The sequence below is a fragment of the Stegodyphus dumicola genome, chromosome 1, assembly GCF_044657685.1.
Source record: "Stegodyphus dumicola isolate Sdum_Otavi_A_Nest chromosome 1, ASM4465768v1".
NCBI classification, from domain to species: Eukaryota; Metazoa; Arthropoda; class Arachnida; order Araneae; family Eresidae; genus Stegodyphus; species Stegodyphus dumicola.
In genome coordinates this window covers 79,804,130-79,810,619 of record NC_140768.1, presented here as the reverse complement: position 1 = coordinate 79,810,619, position 6,490 = coordinate 79,804,130, and positions in this window count along the sequence as shown.

The following is a 6,490-nucleotide window of genomic DNA, read 5'->3' as shown; positions in this document are numbered from 1 at the left end:
TAAGTTTTTCAGGTATAACGACAAGCTGTCTTTCAAAGCCCATTTTATCCGTCGTTTTTTTAACTAAAACTTCTTTTCCTGTCAGACTATAGTTCTCATTTTTGCATGTACCTTCTTTAACTTCTTGGATGATTTTAGACAGTTCCTTATCAGCAAGCTGAAGTTGTGCAATTTCTTCTGAGTCAATGTTTACCAGTTTCATGAGAGTTTCATCTTCCGAATTTAGCTCCGGTAAATTATCTTCTTCTTCAAAAACATCTCTGGATGCTTTATTTTCTTCCTTCATCGGTTCCAAGATCTTCTCTTCGGCTATTTCTCTTTTCTTTTGAGCTCTAGTAGAGACAGCATTAACCTGGTGAGGACAACTATCAGGTTCCTTTCCTTGTTTATTCAACAGTGCAAAAGTTCGATTGCCTAATAAATACCTTCCTTTGTCGAGTTCATTTCTAATAATGGCAGCCTTAGTTATTACTCGCCCAAGATCGCAATTTAGTTCGATCTCAGCCAATGGTAAACAGGTTGGATTCAAATCTAATGGCTGTTGCACCCACACATTTTCACCTGTCAGCATTTCCGGCGTGATGTATTTGCGATAAACTATATCAATACTAGCACCTCAATCCCTTAATATAGGAATTTTATGACCATTTACGTAACCCATACTAGTATAAGGTAATAGAAATTTTTCCTCTGGTTTTGCACTAATTCTGTTAAGATTAGCAGGAGATTCAGTACTATTCTTAAGTTTTGGACATTGGGGTCTTAAATGTTGATAGGACCCACACTGATAGCATTGTGGCGTTTTTCGTTTTTCATATTTATCATCTGGACGTGGACTTCTAGGTCTATGAAACCAGCTTTGCGAATTAAATCCTGATGACGATTTTTTTTCAGTTTTATTTTTATTATCTGAACTCAATTTACCTTGAGTTAGTGCATTGTATCTTTCTTTCTGCCGATCCACTACAGGCCTTTTTTGAAAGTTTCCGCAAACGTTTTCATAGGCATCAAGTTTTTCAGCTAATTTTTTAGATGAAATCATCTCTACCCATTCATCAAGAAAATGATCTCGAATTTCAGGAGGAACTCGACGTTTAAGTTGGTCAAGCACCATCAAATCTAGCAACTGATCAAAAGTCTTAACTCCTAGACCAGTCACCCATTCTTTGCAATAATTTTCTATTTCATAATTGAAATCCACCCATGTGGATTCGGTACTCTTTTGATGTTTCATAAATTTCTGCCTAAACTTTTCCGGGTTTAATTTAAACCGTCTTAACAATAAATTTTTCACGTGTTCATAGTCTTTAGCTTTATCGGAGGGTTCTCTAGCTATTAACTGGGTTACTTCGTAAGGAAGTAGTCCTAGTAAATGAGATACAAATTCTTCTTTATCAATTTTAGCCCATTCTGCTTGCCTTTCAAACAATAGCAAATATAGACTGATATCTCCTTTCTTGTCATCGAATTTCTGCATAAGGTGACGCAGCTCCGTTTTCGGCCGGATGTGTCCGGTATTTTGAGACTTTGTCTCTGCTTCAAGTCTTAATCTCTCTAATTCATATTGTTCATTCCTTCTCCGCTCTTCTGCTTCTTCCTGTCTCCTACGTTCTTCTCTTTCCCTTTCCTCCCTCTCTTTCCGTTCTTCTATTATTGTGTCTAAGACTCCTTTGACGAAGACTTCATCATAATCTCTACTTTCAACAATTTTCTGTTTTAAATCAACTATTTTCAAATCTGCAGTCACATGAACTCCCAGTTCAGCCGCGAGATTTTGCAAATCTTCCTTACGAGCTCTTCCTAAGTAAGACATTGTTTCTGTGTTTAAAATTAACGAACACTGTGTTCCTTATAGTTCCTCAAAATAGCTCAAATTAATTACTTTAATTAATTAATGCAGTCAAAAGTCACGAAATTAAATGCACTCTGTTAAATACGTATACCTCAAAAATGAAATATTTAAATTATATGAAGTTCATTCTCTCTACCACATTAATGGTGACTAAAATAAGAATAGCAACATAGAGCAATATATATATCTACTGTCTGGACAACTAAAATGAATATTAAAAATAATATCCAAAACGGTAATAAAATAAGACAATTCAATATTAACAGGAAGTAATAATCTGGTATCGCTAATATTGTGTTCAGTGATGAACTAATAACATGAACATAATCAATTCAATATTAACAGAAAGTAATAATCTGGTATCGCTAATATTGCGTTGAGTGATGAACTAATAAAATAAAGCAATTCAATATTAACAGAAAGTAATAATCTGGTATCACTAATATTATGTTCAGTGATGAACTAATAAAATAAAAATACGCACGATTATTCGATCTCTGTCGGTGCCTCCAAAATAATTAAGACTGTAATACTTCTTTGGTGAAATGAAGCAACTCCAATGATGGAACACAGCAATAACTTTTATTTAACACTCAAAAAAATGGCGACATACAAACAAGAAGATAAACATATTCTAACATTTAAAAATAATTTACATTCTTCGTGCGAGAGTCGCACGTGGCACTCGAGTCTGGTTTCAAATATTGCCATTCACAAATACCTTAATGTTCATCTAATTAAATTATTTAAACTACAAGATTTTAATAATATGTAAAGCTGTTACAAGAGGAAGAGAGCAAAGAGTATGTGCCTACATTTTGTGTTATTTTTAGATGTTTACTTTTTTGCTTAAAAAAGAACAGAAGCTTTAAAACTGCTAAAAAGGTTTTAAGAATTTTTCAAAAATCGATGTTCTACACTATAGAATTAAAAAATGAATAAATATTATTTTAAAATTTTAGCCATGAATCTAAACTATTATAATGAACCAGGAAAAAAATGAACAATATTTTCGCATTCCCTGCTGAAGACAAGAGTGATATTCTTTAATACTGAAATTTTTTATGTTATTTTTCTGTTTTGCATTATGATCAAAAGTAAAATGCATTTGTTTTTGATAAACATGTTAAAACTATAGTGTACAACATCGATTTGTGCAAAACATAGCCCATGCCAATAAAGGTATTTCCCTCGAATAGGGATGCGTAAGCTGATCAATGTTAAACGAATTTCGCTTACTACTCATGCGCAGAATAGAATTTGGCGCAATTACAACTTTGGCGCAATTTTAAAAGAAGATAAATACGGTAGATATTGTATTTATCTGAGCATAAACAGTTCGGGGTTTTAAAACTTGTTAGGTTGTAAGTTGCTTCATTACTTAGAGCGTAAATATCGATTGTAAACTACGCAAATTTTCGTTTAAGAAGGATTACAAAACAGGAAATGTTACAAGATATATTAGATGAATACTTCTTGATTATACTTCTGAGGAATGAAAGCAATTAAGTATTTACCATACGTTCCATTCGTATATACTTTCACAAATTAAGGAATAAATCCAATTTAAATTACTGAATTAAAGTCAAATAACTGATATTATATGTAATGTTTATGAACAAAATAAACCAAAATGAAATGAAACGCAAGCACATGCAATAAGCACACAACAAATTTCCGTAGTATTGCGAAAATTGCCGCCAGTATTTCCTCCCACGCCAACGATACACCATTGAGCATGCGCAGTAAACGAAATTCGTTAACGTTGATCAACTCAATGTGCGGTTTGCCATTACGTGAAAGAAAGGAATGTTGTTGATTCGTGGTTTCAGCATGATGTCGACGATGTTATGATCTTACAATTATATCAAATTTTTATCATTATAATTAATATTTCATATACGCTTAGTACTGCTTGTTTTAATCGGTACGAAAAGCATACAAAGGTTATCTGTCTATGGGAAGGGATGCCATGCCATTCGTGGAAGACTTTCAAAAAGAAACCTGTTTATTTACCTTATACGCAAGGAAATCCATAAACTCTCGTTCAGCTCATTCTCGAATATTCTAACCTATGTCGAATTAGCACTGTTCATCACTCTTATACATTCTGTTCACTAATGGGTTATATGCTTTTTTCATTCCATTTAAATTCTCTTAATTTATACTTCCTTTTAATCGGTAGTTATCTGATTATTTGTCCCAAACACAGACGCACAAAAATAAATAAATAAATCTTAAAGCTTTCAGATTTTATATTACACCCAAAGGGGCGTCTTTTAACGTTTTGAGTGTTACTTTTATTTATTAAATATCATGTTCTCTGCACTTAAACTCAATTCTACAGCAATACACCACAAAATAAATTAAAAAGAGTATATCTTTAGAATTTCCGATACACGCGCTGGAGATATTTTTTTTTCTTTTTCCCTGCAGTGTTGCCATTGCTCGCTTTGAAATCGATGAGTTTGTTAATCAAAAATTCGAAGTTTTACAAAATATGAAATAGATAATAAAGCAAATTCTAAACTCCAAATTTGGGCTTCCAGATGCTTATATTCGAGTGAAGGACTACGTTATTCAAAGTTTGATGTCTCCAGTTACCGTTTTTTTTTTATTACACAACGAGAAACATACATACATTCATGCAAATTCTTCATTATTTACTTCTTTGAAAAAACGAAAAACTCGCAATACCCGGCTATTAAAGAGCTCACAAACTATGATCCCAAAGAGGAACATGTAGTAAAGAGACCGCGAACTATCCATCATAATGCATTATGGTGGTAGTGTACATTCTGTATATTTTATTCTACTTATTTCACGTATTTTAGTACTCTTCATTTTATCAAGTTTTGCTTATGTTTTGGACTATGCTCTGACAAAGCTTATGGACTTTGATTGCAACTTATATTACTTACTTATTATTTCTATTTAACCAAGAATTTATTTAGTACTGTGCAGTGTTTATAGCAAAGACTTAGCTTACAGTGAAAAATTTTAGTTCGCGGTCTTATGACTCCTTCACTCGCTACTGGCCATCTCGCATCACGTGGTGTTTACTCTGCAACTTTAAGAAAATAAATTTTCTTGCATAATTAATTAATTGTACTGTACCCGAATTATGTTTCTGAAGAATAATGACATTATTATCTCTTCAAATTCGCCTTTTTGAACTTCTACAGTCTTACTTTACGTTTTATTCAGCAATTTTATGAAACTTAGGACTTATTTTGCACCGACCACTGCTAATGGCATGCCATTTAATTGCATTTAAAAATTACTAATTACTGAGTTTATCTCATGACTTCGATCTCGCCTTCGGGTGTGGTGCATTTTTCAATACACCTCTTATTTTATTATGATTACTAAGGTAAAATGTTTAACTACTGGTTAGAACTCTTAGAAGTTGATGCCAGAAGAGAAGATACGATCCTAGATCCTAGATACTCTTCATTATTTAATTTCTTTAAATGTAATGCAAGACTCTACTATTTGGTGGCAACAATTCGAAAAGTGAAACGGTGTTTATAGTGAGCCAAAATGCCAAAACGAAATTAATAGCCCTTCTGGGCAATTTTATCCTTTGGGCTAATAATAAAATAAAATAAATTACTCTGCAGTGAATGAATTTTTTAGCTGCGTATTTAAAAACTACTCTTTCAGATGATTTTAAATAACAATAATTTAAATTGCTAGGTGACTAAGAAAATAAAATTCATTGCATTGAAAGTATCGAAGTTGGCATGCTCTTTACATTATTAAAAAAAAAAAAAAAAAAAAACTTAATATTTTTGCGGTATTTATTGACTTAACTGAAATTCGAAATTAATGTAAAACACAATTACTCAAAATTAGTTTACAGTGTTTCCTTCCCTCTTTTGTGCATTATTTAGATGATAAGTAACAAATCTCAAAATTAAATTCTCCAACTTATTTTTTTAAAAAATATTTATATTCTTTTAAACATTATGCTTTTAGATGCTTGGTCCGAAACGAAAGGGCTTTTTCTTCTTTAGTGACATTAGGCTTGATAGCTAGAGGGAAAGTGGGACCAGATACGGAGGGCTATTCAAAGCTGTAATAGAACAAGAAGTTTAAGCTTTACGACTTGAAAGTGTCTCCTAACCTTCGAAGTATTTTCCCGCCACTTGTTAGCTGAGGAAGGATGATTTTCCTGATCTTACTTTCAAATGGAAAATCGTAAACTTTCTGTCCATTTTTTGTTAATCACATGAATATTTTTGGAAGCTGGAATGCAATATTTAAAAAAAACTTTGAAAATTAATTAGTGCTTTTTTTAAGTATAGGTGGTGGTCAAGTGGGAGAGTGCCCGGTCTCCCAGGGCACCCTCGCTGGCTACGCGGCTAATTTTAAAACTGTAGTATCACTTCTTATTTTCTACTTCCGGCCAGAATTAGATGTGTTTACTTGTTTATGCAAATTCTACTTGCTAACGCCTAAGTATTTAATTTGTGGCTTTTTGCCAAGAGTTAGAGGAATCGAGCTTCTTGCCACTGCATTCTTACGAGTTTTCAATTAGTTGCTGCTTGCCTTTAAAACCAGAGGTTTGGTCCTCTTGATATTTGAAAACGTATTGTAGTTTCAGCAGTTTGGCGTACTACATACGTACCTTTT